Source organism: Vulpes lagopus, chromosome 3 (assembly GCF_018345385.1).
Source record: "Vulpes lagopus strain Blue_001 chromosome 3, ASM1834538v1, whole genome shotgun sequence".
Taxonomy (NCBI): domain Eukaryota; kingdom Metazoa; phylum Chordata; class Mammalia; order Carnivora; family Canidae; genus Vulpes; species Vulpes lagopus.
In genome coordinates this window covers 94,501,877-94,521,693 of record NC_054826.1, presented here as the reverse complement: position 1 = coordinate 94,521,693, position 19,817 = coordinate 94,501,877, and the positions used below count along the sequence as shown (strand labels likewise).

Here is a 19,817-nt window from a genome sequence, read left to right as displayed (position 1 = left end):
GGGGCCTGAACCAGTAGCTGCTCTGGCAGGGCAGTGGCAATGCACAGGGGCAGCGCTTTGACTGTGACCTTTTCCTGTGTCCTTTGATGGAGGAGGAGACTGAGGCACAGGGGATGGAGGAGGAGACTGAGGCACAGGGAATATCAGTGACTTTGCCCGGATGCCCCACCTGTAGTGAAGGAACTGTTGGCACCAAAGCCTGGCTCCCTGCAGGGAGGCCCAATGATCCGGGTGCAGTGTCATTCCGAGCCGCCGGCCAGGTGGTGGAATGTCGGGCTTTGGGGATGAACACAGCGGGCAGAGGGGCAGCCAGCAACCTTCACACTGACCACGGAGCTTCCGGGCCCTTCCACTAACAAGGGCTTGCCCTCCGGCTAGGGGAGCTGGTGGCCCATTTGCTGTTAGAGCAACTTCTTGAAGCCTCTCAGCCAGACTGCCTGTCTGCCTTCCCCTCGGCCTTTGCTTTGGCTCCTCTGTGTGCAGAGAGCTCTGGGAAATGCTTTCTTGACCCACGTGGTGTGGAAGAGGGTGGCAGGCTGCCTGGAAGAGGAGATGGGAAAGTAGGCCTGGCCCAGCCCTCAGGGTGCGTCTGCCAGTGCCTTTCCAGGCATTGGCACTCCAGTCTGGGTGGCACCCTGGAGGGGCCGGGACAGACGGGGTGGCCAGCCAGCTCTGTGCTTACTCATGCCACTTGTCCTGCTGGACTGGGAAGGCGTCCAGGCTCACAGGGGCCTCCGAGAGCTCACCGGAGGTCATAGCCTGTCCCCAAACCCTCCGTCAGATAATCGCAAAAGCCTGGCACAGGCCAGCTCCCGGGGAACCGGAGCAGGAGCTCAGGTCTCTCGGGGAGGCAGGACATTAGCAGGTGCCATAGTCTGGAAGAAGGTGGGCTGAACCAGATGCAGGTGCCCTGGGCATGTGGAGGGGTGACAGAAAATCTGATTTGTGTTGTGGGTCGGGGGCAGCACATGGGCCATGGGAAAGCACAGGCTGGTGTTCAGACAGACCCAGGTTCAAATCCCTGCACCCTCTTTACTAGCCTTGTGACCCTGGGCTCATAATTTCACACCCCCAAGCCTCTAATTGCTCATCTGTGTGATGGAGAAAGGCATACCTGTCTCCTTAGGTGATCGGACTTGGATAAAGGTGGACAGGGACAGGCGGGCTGCGGAGGGGCTTCATTGTGATGCTTAAGTGAGATATTTGTAAGTCCTTCAGCCCTGGACCCGCTGTGATAGGAAGTGCTCAGCCAGTGGGGGTGACGGTTGTTATTCCTGGGGCTTAGGAACGCTTCCTGGAGGAGGTGGCATTGAGCAGAGCCTTGGAGATGAGCAGAACAGCGTGCAGTGGTGACCTAGGGCCCAGCCTGAGTGAAGGCACAGAGGGGCTGTCAGGGGATGTGACAGAGGGGCTGTCAGGGGATGTGGCTGGGCACAGGTAGGGGGTGAAACCAGCATGGCCAGGAGGGTGTGGTGTGGCGTGGCAAAGACACAGGCCTTATCCTGGGCACAGCAGGGCCTTCAAGATATTTTCCTTTTTCTTTTGTCCTCTTTCAAAAGTATGGAATGAAAACTCAGAAGCACGGGATTTGTAAAACTAAACCAGATTCCTACCAAAAACCCTCATTGCACAGTGGGAGAATCTGAGTCCATGTTCATCCCCTTTTCCCTGAACTCATGTGCAGGTTCCAGAAAAATTCATAGTGCCAGGGAGATAGGGACAGGGGAGGGCCTACCAAGTCTTGAATGTTGTGTGTCCACGTTGGTACCTATAAGACATCTCTGGACAACTGTCCATGCAGATGGTTGTTGCTCCCCATTGAGGCTTTCCCAGGGCCTGGAACCTTCTATGAAGCCCACCGGTGCAGCCACTTGCATACAGCAGAGGGTTTGAGCAAGAGCAGACCAGAGAGGGCGCGGCCAGTAGGCGGTACAAGGATGGGAGGGCGGATCAGGGGTGCGCTGGGGAGGTGCAGGGGCGTGAGGTTTGCGAGGGGGGGGGGGGGACATCCCTGGGAGGGGAAGCCTGTGAAGGATGGCTCTCAGATTTTCTAGGTCATTTATTAAAGCCTCCCAGAGAAGCCTTTCCTAACAGAACCATCCTGAGAAAGTGAATTCTAAAGGAAATGATACTTTGAAGATCAATGGGTCATTAAACCTGGGGCTTTCCCAGTGCTTCCTGGAATGTGAGCTGGGCGGAGTGGGGCGAGGGTATGTCGGCTCCTGGGCCAGCTTTGTTCTGGGTCAAAAGAGATGAGCCCAGGGACCTTTAGTATTGTCCCAGCTGGGTACATCACATCTGCCCTGGGGCCTCAATTCTCCCCCTGGTGTCTAGTAGCCCTTTCTGCTCCTGCTGAGTGTTGGCCAGGTGCCTGGCTTATAAGATGGGCTTGGGCCAAATCTGAAACCGTGGGTGGGACTTCGGATCTTAGGTCAGGAGAGCTGTGGGCCAGGGATTTGATCGATCCCTAGGGGTTGGGGATGCTGGCTGGAGGGGTTCTGATGGGGGGGAGCCCAGGGCTGCAGATGGATGGCAGGGCCAGGCCCTCTACTGCTACCGGACTGAGCTCCAGCCCTGCCCGCAGTGGCCCAAGTGACCAAGGCCTGACCTCAGGAGCCCTAGCGTGTTGGCCCAGGAAAGGTGCACACCCTTGGAGCTGCTTGCCTCCTCACTGGGCGGCTCCTCACCTAGCACACACCTGCCTGCAGGGGCATTGCATTAAAGCAGGGAGGCCAGGCCCGGCGTGGAGCAGGGAGGCAGTTGCCTGGGGACTGCACAGGAGTCCCTGCCCGTCTAGCCCCAGGCACCCAGCTCTCGGGCACAGATGTGCATCAGGGGCCACAGGCCACGGGTCCCCACAGAGCACAGTGGTAGTATTTGCTGTGGAGGGGGATCTGGGTGAGCCTGGCACCAAGTCAAGGCATTCTCCCAAAACCCAGGAGGGCCCATGGCCATCAACACCCAGGACAGCAGAGGAGGGTGTTCAAGGTAATGCTGGGAAGAAGCAGGGGCAGTGCAGGAAGGAGAAGCCCTCGTAACCACCACAGAACATTCTAGTAGGTAATAAAAACCTGAAGGGAAACACAGATATGCGCCCGTGGTGGAAATTTGGAAAAGACAGAACTCTAAGTGCCCAGATGGCTGTTCATTTTTATGATGATACATTTCTTCCAGATTTTTCCCCAAGCTTTTTAATTTTACATCTCACTGTTCTATAAATTAATGTACATACACACTGAAAACATAAGCATTCCCCGATGTTTTTAAAACTCTTTATGATATTCCTTCATCAGTCTGCTTCATAGTTATGGAACTGTCCTGTCAGGGGTGGACATTGGACACCACCCAGGGGTGGACATTGGACACCACCTCACACTGTGGACACCTAACATCTACGTCATGCTTATGATCTGCCAGTTACAAAGCCTTCCCATAGCAGCACATGGGATCCCCCCCAATAACCAATCTTAAAGGAAGAACCTGAGTTTCAGAGAGGTTAAGAAACTTGATCAAGGTCACACAGCATGTGCCCTTGCTTCCGGATCTTTCTTCCACAACAGGCAGCACTTTGCTGCTGCCTTCTGGCTGCCAGCATCTATAACAATGACCCTGCCTCTCCCTCCTTAGGCGCAAAATTAATCCTTTGAGTTTATTCATTTGTGCAACAAGAATCTATTGAAGGGGCATCTGGCTAGCTCAGTCAGAAGAGCATACAGCTCTTGACCTTGGGGTTGTGAGTTCAAGCCCCACGTTGGGTGTAGAGATTACTTTTAAAAATTATATATACATATATTTATATATATGTATGTATGTATGTATTTATAGTGCCTACTTTATCGCAAGCAGAATCTAGGAATACAAAATAGACAAAAAATTTCTACCCTTGTGGAGCTTATTTTCTAACGGGGAAGCTAAGAAGGACAAAGCAATGTATTCAATAGTGAGAAGCGACATGGAGACATACAACACAGGACTGTCAAAAAGACAATTTTAGATAGGCCAGCAGGAGTTGAGGCCTGAAAGAAATAAGGGTATGAGCCATGTAGAAATCTCCATCGGGGGGGAAAAAAAAAGAAAAGAAATCTCAGTCGAAGCATCCAGGGGAGGAGTTAGTGCAAAGGCCCTGAGGCCCTGGACATATTTTGAAAGTATACGGCTAACAGGATTGCTGATGGTGGAGAGTATGGGATGTGAGCAAAAGATTTTGTCCTGAGCAGCTGGAGGGCGAGAAGGGTCCGGATGTGAGTGTCAGGCAAATTAGACCAGTGACCAGGTCAAACTAGATCTATAAACTATAAATCAGAGAGTGTCCTGTTGGAGACGTACAGGTGGGAGCCATTCCACATGTAATGTGTTTGAGTCATGAAACTGGATCACCGTGGGGATGAGTGTTGACAGTTGGAAGGGGTCCAAGAGAGCCCTGGGCCCTCCTGCATTTAGATGTTGGAGATAGGGCAGTCCCAGTGGCGCAGCGGTTTAGCGCCGCCTGCAGCCCAGGGTGTGATCCTGGAGACCCGGGTTCGATCCCGCATCGGGCTCCTTGCATGGAGCCTGCTTCTCCCTCTGCCTGTGTCTCTGCCTCTGTGTGTGTGTGTGTGTGTGTGTGTGTGTGTGTGTGTGTGTGTGCTTCTCATGAATAAATAAGATCCATCCTAAAAAAAATTTTTTTAAAATTTAGATATTGGAGATAGGAGGAGAGACAGGCGGGTGGCCAGGGACAGGCCAAGTGAGAAACTTGGAGGTGACCACTGAACCACGTGCTGCATTCAAGGTCAAGTATGGGAGACCTGAGACTGGACCATGGGGGTTGAATGTCCCCCAGAGGTCATGGGCAGTGTGGTTAAGAGCAGTTCTGGGGAGGGGACCTGAGTGGAGTAGCAAGCTTCAGAGGGAATGAGAGCAGAGAAATGGGTCGCAGCAGGGACAGATGGCCCTTGAGGGGCAGGAGAGAGATGGGGCGGGTCTACCAGCTGAAATGGGATCAGGAGCAGGTTTTAGAGGTAAGAATAGCCACAGCATGAGTTTAGAGAAATGAGTCAGGGGGAGGGAGGCAAGAAGAGGGGCACTCCCTCCCCTCCCCACCCCCCAAAACAGGATGGATGGAAGAGGGGAGCTGAGAACTGTGGGGAGATCGCCTGCCAGCTCTTCCTAGGGGGAAGATGGGGCAGGGGCGGTGGGTCCCAGTAGGGGTGGGAGACTGGTGGTGTCAGGTCCCAGAGGCAAGGGTTAGAAAGATGGGAAGGGACAGTCCTGTTCCATCCTATGGGCCACCTTAGAAGATGGCCACCACTGTAGGTGACACAGCAGGTCGAGGCACAGAGGGCCGGGGGCTTGGAAAACGTGTGTGCACAGGTGGATTGGTCCCCAGGAAATGCAACGGGAGCCTTGAGGGTGTCCTGGGCACCAGACCCTAAGGTCAGTGCCACCTGCAGGCAAAGACCAGCCCTTCTGCCCCCTGGAGACCTAGTTCCCTGCCAGGCCACCGGAATCTGAGACCAGGGGAAGGCAGGCATTCCACAAGAGCGGGTGGCTGTGAAATGACTGTGCCCCGCTTCTGCTGAGCACCGCCCACACATGCCAGGCCCCGTGGAGCCCTCCACAAGCCTGTGGGGTAGACGCCGTTGTCATCCTCATGTCGCGGCTGAGCACACTGAAGCTGCAGGAGGCAGCCTGGCTCAGGACTGGGCCTGGGACACCCCCAGGTCTGTGCTCTTCTGGGCAGCGGGGGAGGAGGGTAGCGAAAGAATGAGGCCAGGATTAGAAAAGGCAGAGACCACAACTTTGCTGGTGACTCAAGCTTTATCTTGTAGCATTGGGGGCTTTTTTTTTTTCAGTCAACAAAATGATAGGATCAGGTTTGCATTGTCTTACAATTACCATGGTAACCACGCCTCCACCCTCCACTGGGTGGATTGGAAAAGCAACACTGGGGCGGGTAAACCAGGGAGGGGTGAGGAGGCTGACCCCAAGCCGGAGGTGGGTGGTGCTGGGATGTAGAGGTGGCAGCAGTGTGGGAGGGAAGCCGGGCGGAAAGTTCTGGAAGGATCACGGTGGTACCCATGCTGCAGGCAGGGTCTCCGGGCCCGTGGACCACCAGGGGCCAGGGAGCCTTGGTGGAACCTGACTGGTGCTGCTTTAGCGCAGGGTGGTGAGGGGGCTGGGCACGGTCCCTGTGAGGGTGGCCGCTGCCACCACCACTCAGACCAGCGCATGGTCAGTGGACAGGGCCTGTGAAGGACCAGAGAGAGGCGGAGCCCCAGGGAAAGGAGATGGAGGGATTTGCTGGTAAGAAGATCTGAGAGCAAGGCCTTTCTGGGAAAGGAAATGACTTTCTAGAACTATTCTCAAATAGCAGTAGCAAAAGAAAGGCTTGTTGGGTAGTGAGGTCCCTATCCTTGGGGGCATCTGAGTTGATACTGAGTAGCCACTTCCCACCGGGGCCCGCTGGGTTTCCCAGCAGGAGCCACTGTGGCTTGACTGTCACCTGCCTGGAGACCGGAGCCCTGGCCATCTAGAAGCGGGAAGGGCTGGGAGGGGGGTCCTCACCCACCACATCACTTCCCAGTGCCGCCCAGCTCCCTCCTGGGCAAGCGCAGGTGTCCCCCACCCTGCCGGCTGAGGGGACCCTCCGCTAAGAAGCCAGGAAGCAGCCCTCCCACCCCAGAGCAGGGTCCCGGGTCCCGGAGACCGAGCAGAGCTGCCGACTTCCTGTGTGACTCCAGCAAGTCAGGTTTGCCTGCCTGGGCCTCGGTTTAGCTCCCACTGAAGTGGGAAGGTCCCAGCGGGGGGCACCCCGGGGCGCAGGGCAGCGGGGAGCACCGGTGGGCGTGGGCGTGGGCGTGGGCGACAGGCCGGCCAGGCGGAGCGTGGAGGGCCTGGAAGGCCTGGCTTTGCAGCGTGTTCTGGACTCTGCAGACCCGGCCTTGGCAAGCTCTTCCGCTGACGTCCCCGCGGCCGGAGCCCCAGCGCCCCTGCAGGGCAGGGCCGACGTCTCGGGAAGGGTCCCCAGCTCTCTCCGGAAAGTCCCCTCACAGCCTTAGTGTGAATTTTACTTGAAGGAACGTGCTCAGTTCCATTCTGCTGAGGAAAGGAAACCATCACACTGACGCCCCAGAAGCTGAAGTAGGAGAAGCTGAGCGGCCAGGCGGGCCGAGGGCCGAGGGCCGAGGGCCTCCCACGCAGGAGGGCTCTGCTCGCCCTGGTCCCCACTGGGGCCCCTGCTGGGTCTCTGCGAGGCCTCCCGTTCAGCAGGTGCAGCGTGGGGTGGGCTTCCTGGAGGAGGGGACTGGCGTGGGGCTGCTCTCAGCGCAGGGGAGGGGGAAGGGACTGCCGGGGTGGGGGGTGCTAAGCCCCCCTCTGCCCCCTCAGGCACCAACTCCATCACTTCTGGGCTGTGTGATGGCAGATAAGTGAACTTCCCGTCTCTGGACCCCCAGGTCACTCGGAGCGAGCGGGGACACCAATGGTCCCCAGGCCCTCCACCCTTCGGCCGCCCCCACGGTCATTTCAGCCTCTGGAGATGGTCCCACGCTCCACCTGCGTGTGCCCCCCCCACCCCGGGGGGCCCTCCCCACACCCTCGCGCCCCGACGCTGTCACGCTCTGGAGAGCTCAAAATAAAACCCCTTTCTCGAGTTTCTAAAGATATCCCAGTTCCAGCGCCAGCCACATGTTTCTCCACTTAATTATCTCTGCTTTTCTTTGTTAATTAGGCTCCAGTCGCAGTCTCCCTGCTGCCTTCCCGGGAAGAGCTGGCATCTGCAGGGCGGGGCCCGGAGGCCTTTGGGCAGGTGCCCAGCTGCCAGGCCGGCCTTGGCCCTCTGCCTCCTTTCTTCCAGGCAGGGTGGCGTGGGGGGCCGCTGACCAGTGCCTTGTCGGGAGGCCCCTGCCTTTTCCTGGCCTGTGGCGACCCAGCAGGGTCTAGGCAGCCCTGCTGGTTGGGGAGGGGGACCCCGCGGTTCCTGAAGGTTGTTAGGGCTGGGGGCTCCACGGAAGGGAGGGGGGGCGGCTTCATGCTCCTGCCACATTCCAGAAAACCACATTGAAACCAGTTCTCCAGCTGGGACCACCCAAGCTCTCAGAAACAACCAATGCCTTTATAATTGGGCTGGAATTGAGATGGGAAGCGTCGCCACCAGGCACCACGTGCTGAACAGACGTTCTCGCTGGTGCAGAAATGCATCTCTGAGCCACAGGGGTGGAGGCATGGGCACTTAGGATGGTTCATCCTGTGTGGTTTACTGGGTGGACTCCATCTTTCTCATGGGGGGGAGGTCTGATGACGAAAGAGGCCTCCTGGTGGGAGGTGAGAGTAGGAGACAGGCAGTCCTATCCTTCTGAAGCCCTCAGCAAGCACGGGGACCAGATACTCCCCTTTGGGAGCTCAGGTGCTGGGCAGTTCCAGGGCTGCAGTGAAGCCAGGGCACTAGGCTGGGTGCTGGGCTTTCGATCAACACCAATTGTAAAAAAAAAAAAAAAAAACCCTGCCTCATGGAACTGACATATGGTGTGGGTGCAGAGAATAACGCACAAAGCATAATAGTATGTTAGATGTGTGCTCAGGAGAAGCGGGCCAGCAGATGGTAGACGGGGTGTGTATTGTCGGGGGGTTGCATGTTAGCTAGGCCATGGCCTGGGAGTACTTCGGGGTGTACTCAGGGGGTGGTAGTGAGCCGAGGAGCTAGGGAAGAGCAGTGCGTGCAAGGAAAACAACTGCAAAGGTTCACCTACCAGGGTGTCAGAGGAAGAAGGGGAGGACATGGTAGGGGAGGAGGTAGAAATGGGGAGAGAAAGCAGATTGTGTGAAGCTGGATGAGAACATTGGCTGTTGGGGCGCCTGGGTGGTGCAGTGGGTTAAGCAGCAAACTCTTGATTTTGGCTCAGATCATAATCTCAGGGTCATGGGATCGAGCCCCACCGTGGTCTCTGTGCTCAGTGTGGAGTCTGTTTGAGATTCTGTCTCTCTCTCTCTCAAAAAAAAAAAAAAAAAAAAAAAAACCTAATAATAGTAAAAAGAACATTGACTTTTGCTCCCAGGTCAGTGGAAGCCAGTGCAGGCCTCTGAGCAGGGGAGAGAGGGAATCCAGTTTAGGATTGAACAGAATCCCTCTGGCTGCTGGGTGAGGATAGCCAGGCTAGAAGCACGAAGAGACAGGGTGGGGAGGCGCTAGTGCCAATCCAGACTAGGCCTGGTGGTGTGGGGAAAAGTGGGAGGGCCGTGGGGAGTCAGGGGCTCTGGGTAGAGTTTGTAGTTAAGCCAAGAGAATTTGCTGGTGTGGGCTATGAATCAGAGGAGTCATGTTTGACCTCAGGGATTCCAGCTGGGCTTCTAGAAGGATCATGGTGCCGGTAGCTGAGATGGGGCTCGTGCAGGAGGAGCCAGCTGGGGAGGTGTGGGGAATCAGGCCCATGGTTTGTGGGATGTTGAGTGCAGGGTGTCCCCTAGCAGCACTTCGATGCACAAGTGGGGGATCAGAGGTAGTATCAAATATAATGAAGTATAATTTGGGGAATCACGAGTATGTTGCTGGTTTCTAAAGCCCTAAAACTGTACATCCGGGTGGCTCAGTCAGTTAAGCATCTGCCTTGAACTCAGGTCATGATCTCGGGGTCCTGGGATACAGCAGTGGTGGCTCCTCAGTAAAGCCCAGACCCCCTCCACAGAGTTACAGATGCCACACAGATGGGGCAGGAGAAAAAGGTGTGCCCTGCCCACTCCAGAAAATAAGGCAGCCCCGAGTTCCCATTATGTGCTCTGTGCAACTGAGATGATGTCCCTGTGATGTCTCTGGTGGTTGGAAACAGGAAGAGTGACACCAGCAGAGGGTCCTGGTTGCCAGGGGAAGGAGGATGGATTTGCCCCCACGGACAATGCAGAGTCCTCAGCAAGTTTTTGTTTTGTTTTGTTTTTGTTTTTTGTTTTTTTTTTATGATAGTCACACACAGAGAGAGAGAGAGAGGCAGAGACACAGGCAGAGGGAGAAGCAGGCTCCATGCACCAGGAGCCCGACGTGGGATTCGATCCCGGGTCTCCAGGATTACACCCTGGGTCAAAGGCAGGAGCCAAACCACTGCGCCACCCAGGGATCCCCCTCAGCAAGTTTTAAGCAAAAGGATGGCGGGGGTCCCCTAGACTCTTGATCTTGAGAATGATTGACGTGACTTGCAGAGCAGAGAACGTTCTTGGGGAGGCCAAGCAGGAAGTTCTTGCTGCAGAGAGCAAGTGAGATGAGCGGTTTGGAGACCTAACTGGCCGTGGGGTGGGCCTGCCAGAAGTTTCTCTGGGAAAGTGGCCCTTGTGGTGACCATCTGCATTTGTGGGTGAGGGGGCCACATGGGGCCAGGACAGGTTTGGACCAAAGTGCCCCGATTTAGTGGCTTAAAGCAGCCCAGATATTATTTTTCCCTGTAGAGTTGTAGAGCTAAGAAACCCCAGATGAGCCTTGCCAGGCTCGAATCAGGATGTAAGGGGCAGATTCCCTCTGGAGGCTCTGAGGGCAGAACCTGTTGCCTTGTCTTTCCCAGCTTCTAGAAACCACCTGTGTTCCTCATTCTGGGGAGGGCTTCACTCTGACCTCTGCTTTCACTGCCCCGACTCCTGCCTTCAACCTTCTTGCCTCTTTCTTAGAAGGACTCTCTAAATATAAATGTGATTACATTTAGGACCCACATTGGATGATCCAGGATAACCTCCCCATCTCAAGATCTTTACCTTAATCCCACCAGCCAGTGTCTTCCATCATGTAAAGAAAAGTCGCCACGGATTTGGGGAACTAGGATGGGAACAGTGTGGGGCCACTACTCAGCCTGCTCCTGGGTTGGAAGCAGCGACCAGGAGGAGACCCCAGAGAAGGAAACCCAGAGAGGAGGGAGACAGGTTGGAGGGAGCTGTGCAGAGGCTGTTCCGGGATGTGCAAAATCACAGGTGCTCCAGGAGGCAGTTGGAAATGTGGGTTTGGGGACTGGGGGTACAGAGAGGGGGAGAAAAAAACTGCAGTGTAGACAGAGTAGGAGAACCTGCTCTTTCTTGCCTCCCCCCGCAAGTGGAAACAAGGTCCTGATAAGCAGTCAACAGGATCATAAGCCTGGATTTTGAACACTCTGTCCTCCAGCCTGGACGGGAAAGGCTGCCATGCCAGCTGGCTAGACATCTGGGGCAAGTCCCAGCTCCCACGTACTCACACTGTGTAACCCGGGCCAGGTAGCTGTCTGTGTGCCTCAGTTTCGTAGTCTGTAAAATGGAGATATTCACAAGGCCAGCCACAGAGGGTTGTTGGAAGGATTAAGTGAGCAAACCTATGCAGAGCTCGAAGAACAGTGCTTGACTTCTCTAACAAGCATGGCATGCCCGTGGTATTGGGCATCATTGCAGGTGCTAGGGCTTTAATCATGCACAGGTGAAAGCAGACAGGTGTCAGCCAACAGGGAGTGACCACACTCCTGTGTTTGGCTGTAGCATGGGATGCTGTTGTGCAGTCACTGGATGGTGTTCTGGAAATCACCCCCATACACCCCTGGGGATGCAGCAGGACGTGCATTCTCTCTGCCACTGGCCTATGCAATCAAGTGCCCAGATCTGTCGTCTTTCCCAAGAGGGGCGCTGTCGTCCTGTGCATCATGCTTAGTGCACGGCCTTCTGTGCCTGGCCGGTCATGGCCACAGTTCAGCCCAGGCCTTGGCCGGTCTTGGGGCAGTGACGTCAGTGACATCTGCTGTGTAGCTGGGACCTTGGAGGAAGGAACGGGAGAGGAGACAGAAAGAGGTGATTCCCCTTGGGAAGGGTCATGTGCGTGGCTGGCACCTGGCAGGATCGCCTCTCCTGGGTGAACCCCCACAAGAAAACCTGGTATTTGCCCTGCCACACCTGGCTGACAGGTTCAAGCCATAGGGCTGCGGGAGATTTTGTAAGAACGTCCCAGAGAAGGTGCTGGGCCGTCCTCAAATAGGAAAGCAGTACCCAGGGGTTAGAGGGACCAGGTCTTAGTGTTAGCACCACTGATTATGGACCTTGTGGCCTTGGTGACGTTGAGTAGGCACCTTGACTCCTGTGAGCCTCAGTCTCCTTATCTGTAGAATGGGGACCATAGTACCTGGAGGTCAGGCTTGTTGTGAGGAGTGAAGGGCAGATTTCCAGGCACGGTTTCCGGTGGGCTTGTCATCAGCAGGTGTGAGATCTGCATCCCAGTGTCTGGCCACTGAGAGGGCAGTGGAAGGGCCTGGTAGCCCCAACACGGTACGCTCTAGCCAGAGAGCCCCGTCAGCCATTGTTACGGCTCTTTGGGTGCAGCCTGTCAGCTAGAGGTCACAGAATTGGGCTCCAGGGAAGGGCAGGGAGCGCCTTTCCAGGGAAAGGAGATGGACTGATGTGGACACAGAGCCGTGCCCGAGGAAACTCTGGAGGGAGAAGGCTTGCTTTCTTCCCTCTGTTCTCCCCATCTCCTCTGGACCTCATGCATGGACCGGATCAGTCATGATCCATGGTTCAAGATCCACTCTGCCATTGTTCATCCCTGCATGTGACCATTGTTTGGTTGTTTGATGTAATATTTGTTTCATTTTGAAATAATTTTTAATTTCCAAAGAGTTATAAAGATAGCTTAGAGTCCCCAGATATGAGATAGAGTCCCCTTTGACCCACCTAGGGTCAGCAGAACCACGTGCCTTTGTCAACGCTAAGAATTTATCCCCAGGAACCTGGGTGACTCAGTCCATTGAGCATCTGACTTCAACTTGGGTCATGATCTCAGGGTCCTGGAATTGAGCCCCAAGTCGGGCTTCCTGCTCAGCCGGGAATCTGCTTCCCCCTACTGCTCCCCCACTCATCGTTTCTCTCTCAAATGAAATTAATAAAATCTTTTTAAAAAGAAAAAAAAAGGAACTTAATCTTGATCAGTACAATAAGATTAACTAAACTGCAGGCTTTATATTTAAATTCCATGAGTTTCTCCACTAACATTTTTTACCTTCCAAAAGCCACTCTGGGTACCATGTTGCATGTAGCATGCATCTGTTTTTAAATATTTTATGTAAAGAAAAAATAAAAATAAAAAAATAAAGATTTTATTATCTATTTATTCATGATAGACACAGAGAGAGAGGCAGAGACACAGGCAGAGGGAGAAGCAGGTTCCCTACAGGGAGCCTGATGTGGGACCCGATCCCAGGACCCCGGGATCACGCCCTGGGCCAAAGGCAGATGCTCAACAGCTGAGATACCCAGGTACCCCATGCATCCGTTTTTAGTCTTTCATTCATATTCTTGCTTATTCGTCTACTTGTCAATGAATATTGCAGTGAATCCCGTGAGCCCACCACCCTCCGAGAATTAGAACACTCCAATAAGGTGCCCCCACCCCCATGCTCTCCCTCATCTTGCCCTCCTCTCTCTCCTTATCCGCGGTTTCGTTTTTCAGAGCTTTGGCCACTCGCGGTCCACTGTGGTCCAGGAGCAGGGATTGTCCTCCTGATGGGTCGTCAGGCCAATAGTAGCCTAACTCTGCATCCTGACGTCCACACCGCTCACATTCCTTCATTTCCCCACGCAGGCATTTTATCCTCTCACATCATCACAAGAAGGGGAATACACCACAATCCGGTATTTTGACAGAGAAATAGACCACATTCCCACGACTTCTGTTACAATATGGTACAGTTAGAATTCTGTTTTGTTATTGTTCATCTCTTACAGGGCCTGATACTTTGTCATCGGTGTGTACCTCTAGGAAAAAACATCTAGTGCATATACAGTGGCCTTATTATGTGTGATTTACCTAAACCAAAATGGTTTCCTTTCACTTGCTTCTTACTTTTTTTTTTTTAGGTTTATTTATTTTAAAGAGGGGCCAGGTAGGGAGTGCAGAGGGAGAGGAGAGGGAGACTCTCAAGCAGACTCCCCGCTGAGCGTGGGCCCCCAGCCCACGGAGCTCGATCTCATGACTCGAGATCACAACCTGAGTGGAAACCAAGTCGGTCGCTTCGCCGACCGAGCCACCCAGGCGGCCCCCACTTTTTACTTCTCTAAGCAAAGTGTGTCCTCATGTGCCAGGTCTGGACTTGCTTTCCTCACTTGCCCTTATGTAATGCGATGCTGGGCCGGCTGCCAATGGATCGCTGCTCCGTGGGGTTCCAGCGGGTGACCCTGCCACTCTGCCGTCCTCAGCTGCTTGGGTTGTTTCCGTGGCGTTCCTGTTAGGAAGAGTGCCCCTAGCACTCTTGACCATACTTCCTTTGACACATGTAAGAAGTTTCTCTGGGGGGTGAGAGCCTCCACCCCACTGCCGCACATGCTTGGCCTCTGAGCTTCAGTTTCTCCGTCTCTAAAACAATGACGGAATTCCTGCTGCACCGAGGCAGGTGGAAAGGTAATGCTGAGCCCATCTTCTTTTTTGACGAAGGCCCAGAGCCAGGAAAGGAAGGTGTTGCTTGCAAGCTGCGCCCCTACCAAGGGTGGGGGAGGGCACGAGGCAGCTATTCCAACCAGGTGGGGACCCCTGTGGAGACCCAGCCCGGGCCTGGAAGAGAGGAGGGGATGTGTGGAAGCCCTGGGAGAGGGGAGAGGAGGAATCGGGCTCCTCCCTCTCACCCCCCCCCACCCGCCCCTCCTGCGCGCAGACACCAGTCTGAGCTGCCGACCTCAAGCTGGTGGAGAGGCCCCTGCTGGCTGTGCCAGGCTCTCGTACTTTGCCCTGGGAGAGGGCTGTGGAACCACTGCGGGCAGCACCCCCGAGCCAACTGGGTTCCACTGCGCACCTGGCTCTGCTAGGATTTGTTTATTTATTTATGATAGTCACACAGAGAGAAAGAGGCAGAGACATAGGTAGAGGGAGAAGCAGGAGCCGGACGTGGGAGTAGATCCCGGGTCTCCAGGATTGCGCCCTGGGCCAAAGGCAGGGGCCAAACCGCTGCGCCACTCTGCTAGGATTTAATAAGCTTGGTTGCTTTCTTCCCTCAGGCAAAACTGCCTTAATCCTGGGGCTAACAGAGGGCGGATTAGAAGGGAGCAAATGAGAGCTACTGGGGCAGGCAGAGCCAGAGAGGAGACCAATAAACCAGAATAAGAGGAAGAGAGGCAGAAATGCCCACAGGGTGGGCCTGTCATCAAGGGTGTCGCTGCCCTGGGGGTAGGGAGTAAAGGTCCCTGGTGGGTGGGTGGGGTCCTGAGGCCGATCCCCCCCTCCTCATCCCCTCCCCCTGCTCCACCGTGTGCTACATCAGAAAGAGCTATTTGATGCATTTGAGTCAATGGCTGCCCCCAAATGGGTCCAGCAAACCAGGGGATTTGAGAGAATAAGCACCTGTTATCTGAAAGAGTCTCACATGTCAAGTTTAATTCCCCGAGCCTCCAGGATAACTGATGCATTGATCTGCTAATAATGTCAGGGACAGCCTGACTCTGATGGTGGGAGGCCTTCAGCTGTTTTACATGTGACATCACGGGATCCTCCTGGGCAGGCCGGGATTCCCATCGGGGAGATATGGAAACAGACCCAGAGAGGTTGAGTGACTCTCCAAACACCATATAGCATTAGGTGTAGAAAAATCGAGATTGCCTTGCAGTCTGCTGAGCCAGGGGCTCCCATGTCACCAGTCCTGGGCCCCCCTTTCTTCTCACTGCATACAGGTATCCAGGCGGATACACTGGGGGCACGCACACTCCACCTTGAGCCCTGACTATGACCTCTCCACATGGAGAACATTCTGAAATGTTTGCAGACACCAGTGTCCTTTATTTTTTTTATTTTTTTATTTTTTTACCAGTGTCCTTTATAGCCAGCCTGGGTTCAGGGGAGCTCAGGTAGGTCCCCCCCAGAATAGGTTTGGTGACTTGGGCCTCAAAGCAGTAAGACCAGCCCTGGGGACCATGCCAGGCACGGCCGTAATGTCATCACTTGGTTCTTTCTCGTGGCCTTCTCTGTTGTGGTAGCGACTTTCCAAATGAGGAAATCCAGTGGTTTGGGGAATTGTTCAAGGTCACGAGCTAAGCTGAGTGAAGTAAGTCAATCGGAGAAGGACAAACATTATATGGTCTCATTCATTTGGGGAATATAAATAATAGTGAAAGGGAATAGAAGGGAAGGGAGAAGAAATGTGTGGGAAATATCAGAAAGGGAGACAGAACATAAAGACTCCTAACTCTGGGAAACGAACTAGGGATGTTGGAAGGGGAGGAGGGTGGAGGGTGGGGGTGAATGGGTGACAGGCACTGAGGGGAGCACTTGACGGGATGAGCACTGGGTGTTATTCTGTATGTTGGTAAATTGAACACCAATAAAAAATAAATTTATTAAAAAAAGAAAAGGTCACAAGCTAATAACAGAGGTAGGATTTGAACCCAAGCTGTCAGCTATCAGAGTAAACACTTAACTCCTGGCCATTGGGCTGCCCTTCAGACTGGGTTTATGGCTGAGGCCCCACAGGGCCCCAGTGACTAAGCTCTCTCCACCCCACCCCGTGTCCTCTGAGGCAGTTTCCTGGTCGTTTATTGCCCGCAAGCAGACCAGACTCCGGGGGACCATTCCCCAGTGACCCAGCAGGCCTGGCCACACCCTCTTCAGCTGGTGAGTGTGTGACAGTGGTGGCAGGAGCCTGGCTGTTGGGAAGGGGTCTCAGGACCTGCCCACAACCTACCCAGTGGGCCACTTGGCTGGGCCACCCAGGCCAACAGGGAGCATGGCTCTCCTGCTTGGGGCTGAAGCAGGGACACCACGCTGGGCAGGGGCGGGGGTTCTCCGCCCCTGTGGTCCGCCTTTACCACCCCACGTCTGCTTCCCTCTGAGCACCCAGACGGGCAGGGGCTGTCTCCCCTCCAGCCCCAGCCAGAGCCTACCCTAGCCTGTTTCATTCAAAAATATGTCCTTTAAGAAAAATGTAACTCCTTTCCTTCAAATTAAATAAAAACAGAACAATAAAAATGTTTTTAAAATTAATAAATAATAAAAATGAAGAGTTAGGAGAAGCCAGGAGACACCCTTTCTGAGACCTGGTGGTGTGCACACAGGATGTATTTACTACCCAGCAGCACCTAGCCCCCCAGCACCCTCCAGAGGTGTCAGGGACACTTCCCAGTGCCACCAGCGTCCCTCAGGCCACCCAGGTCCCACTTTGCTGACATTTCACTGCTCCCACCATTTCCATCAGGACCCGACTGCTCTTCCTCTTTGCGACCCATGGTGTCACTCCTCCTTGATAGCCACTGAGGCTAAGAGTCTGGGGGTGCTCTCCCCTCCCCCTCCAGATCAAGCAGGACTTAGACACTGATGTGTTTTTAGCACCCACGGGATACCGGGAGCCCCAGCACACAGAGGAGGCTGCATCCCATGGGTAGTGTGGCCATCCCCTCTGGGAAGCCCTCCCTGATTCTCAGCTGGGTTAGAGTCCCCCTATGTGCCCTGAACTGATAGTTATCAAGGCCAGTGGGTCACCACATGTCACTCACCATCCCCTGCTTGGGACCAGGGCTGTCTTCTGTGGTCTGTGCTAAATGCCCAGGAACAACACCATATCCAGGCGGGATGGTCTTCGTGAAATATTTGTCCAAGACAAATATTGTGTCAGGACAGTGAACAGAAACACTGAGAGGGGACATTACACAACCCTCACGTGGCTGGCACAAGCCTGGGTTTGTGGCTTTAGGTTCTGTGCCCTTCTGGAGCCTGGTGTGGCTTCTACCAAGGTGAGGCTCAGGCCTGCCCCACGTGTGCTTCTCTCTGTCCACACAGCCGCCAGAGCCTCGAGGCCAGGGCAGGGTAGCAGACACACCTGCACACACAGGAGACCACCGTGTCCCCAGCCACAGTGACCTCAGCGTACCGGGCTCGTCCTTGAGGTCCTGTGCATGCACTGCCTGGCTTTGTGGAGAACAGCCCTGTTGGCCCTGCCCTGGGCCCCGGAAGAGACAGAGACTCAGGACTGTGAGCTTATAGGACAAGAGATTTAGAGGAAACATCCCGAAGATCAGCCCTTCTTTCCACAGACAGGGAGACCGAGATCTTGGGGAACCCAGAGCTCTTGGTCAGACAGATGGACTATTCCAGGCACTTAGCAGCTGTGTGGTCTTGGGGAAGCTATTTAACCTCTCTGAGCCTCTGCATCCTCAGCTGTGGGGAGGGGTGGCCATGACGGTGCCCGGGAAAGCTGCCAGCAGAGCATGTGACACTCATTTATGGGAATCCAGGCCGTCCTTCCCTGTCCTGTGGGGTGCCGCATGTCTCTTCGGAATCCCGGCCACCAGAGGAATCCCCGGTGGCAAGGGGGTGGGGTGGGTGTGGAAAACCTCTGCCGCCTCCCTGCAGGCTCTCAGGGGCCCTGACCCCAGGACTGTGTCAGCTTGTCCACAGGACCTGGAAGAGGGTCAGGTAGATGCTTGTCAGTGTGGGGTCCTGAGGACCACCTGGAGGGCGGATGTGGAAGGACGGCTCTACGTGGGGCTGAGTTCCGTGGCTCGGCCCGGCTGGTGGGGCCTTACTCCCCGAGAGGGGGACACACGAGGAGGACGTTGTGTGGGATACGTGACGTGTGCAGGGTCTCGGGCACCCCGGGGGCTGGGTGGCCACGGTTGAAGGCTCTTCTGCAGGAAGTCTGAGATACGGCACATCTCGTTTCAGGGGAGCGTGGGCATGACCGGGACCACAGCCGGCCCGCCGGCCTTCAGGGGCCCAGGCAGCAGGGAAGGAGCCCCGGGAAGAAGGGGCATCAGGCTGGGAGGGGGGCCCTCCCCTGGCGGTGGGTGCGTGGGGAGGGCTGGACACACACACACACCCGAGGCCAGGGTCGTCCTGGGCGGCAGAGACGCGGTGCAGAGCCCAGCCCAGCCCGCTAGGTGCAGCTCCTGACTTGGCCTCCAAAGCTGAACTGAGTTCTGTGAGATTTTCCACATTAACACAGGAGTTGTTTTTCTGCACAAACTCCTTCTGTCTGTCCTGCCCCGCGTCTCCCAGGCCCTGGCTCCCGGCCTGCTTGCTCCCCACACCCACCCCTGTCTGCCCGCCTGCCCGGAGGCCCAGCCAACTCCCTCCCCAGCCCGGGGCAATAGCCTGCAGGCCCCTCTGCCCCCGGGACCCCTCCATCCCATCCACGCCCTCTGCCTCCCCACTCCCCACACCCCCCAGCCTGGCCCAGGCCCCATCTCAGGGCTCACCTGACCTGCTGCTCCTTCAGACCGAGGATGGGAGCAAGGGGAGCCAAAGGTCCAAGAGCAGGTGCCCACAGAGGTCCTGGGTGCAGAGGCTGCAGCCCCAAACACTCCCCCTGCATGCCTGACTCCCTGGTCACAAGCCTCAGGCTCAGGCCCTGCCAGGCAGCTGGAGCGAGTGTCTGACAGCCCCGCTCAATCCTGCCAGCGCCCCTGGTACCACCTTGTGCGTCAGCCCAGGTCCAACAAACCATGATCTTACCCTTTGGTGCCCTCGCCTGCGTTACTTCCTTCCACACCTTCCCAGCCCACCCCCATCCAGCAGAAGCTGCCTGCCTGCCTTCTGAGAGGACACTCAAACAGCCTCCCCCAGGAGGCCTGCCCAGATTTGCAGAGGGGGGTGGGCACCCAGACTCCTGCCGCATGTTGCCTGTCACACTCATGGGTGGACACTGTGTGTACCACCCCCACTAGACTGGGGGTTCCTCCAAGGAGGCTCACTGCCTCTCCAGCCTCAGAGTGCTCCATGCCTGACACGGGTCGGGGGTAGGGGGTCCTGTGCTGGGGAAGTTGTTCAGAGAAGTGGGGATGGATGGGTTGATATAAACAGACAACCGGGGCCAGAAACACAGCTGCCTGATGATCATCTCGGTGGGCAGGGCTTGGCACGAAGGCTCCAGCAGGTGAGG

The 19,817-nt window shown here is 55.5% G+C and overlaps 1 protein-coding gene across 5 annotated transcripts in view; it reads left to right on the top strand.

The window, feature by feature from the left end:
• GTF2IRD1 (GTF2I repeat domain containing 1) overlaps positions 1 to 19,817 on the top strand; it is a 110,252-nt gene that overhangs the window by 80,669 nt on the left and 9,766 nt on the right. The gene's annotated exons all lie outside the window — the stretch shown is intronic.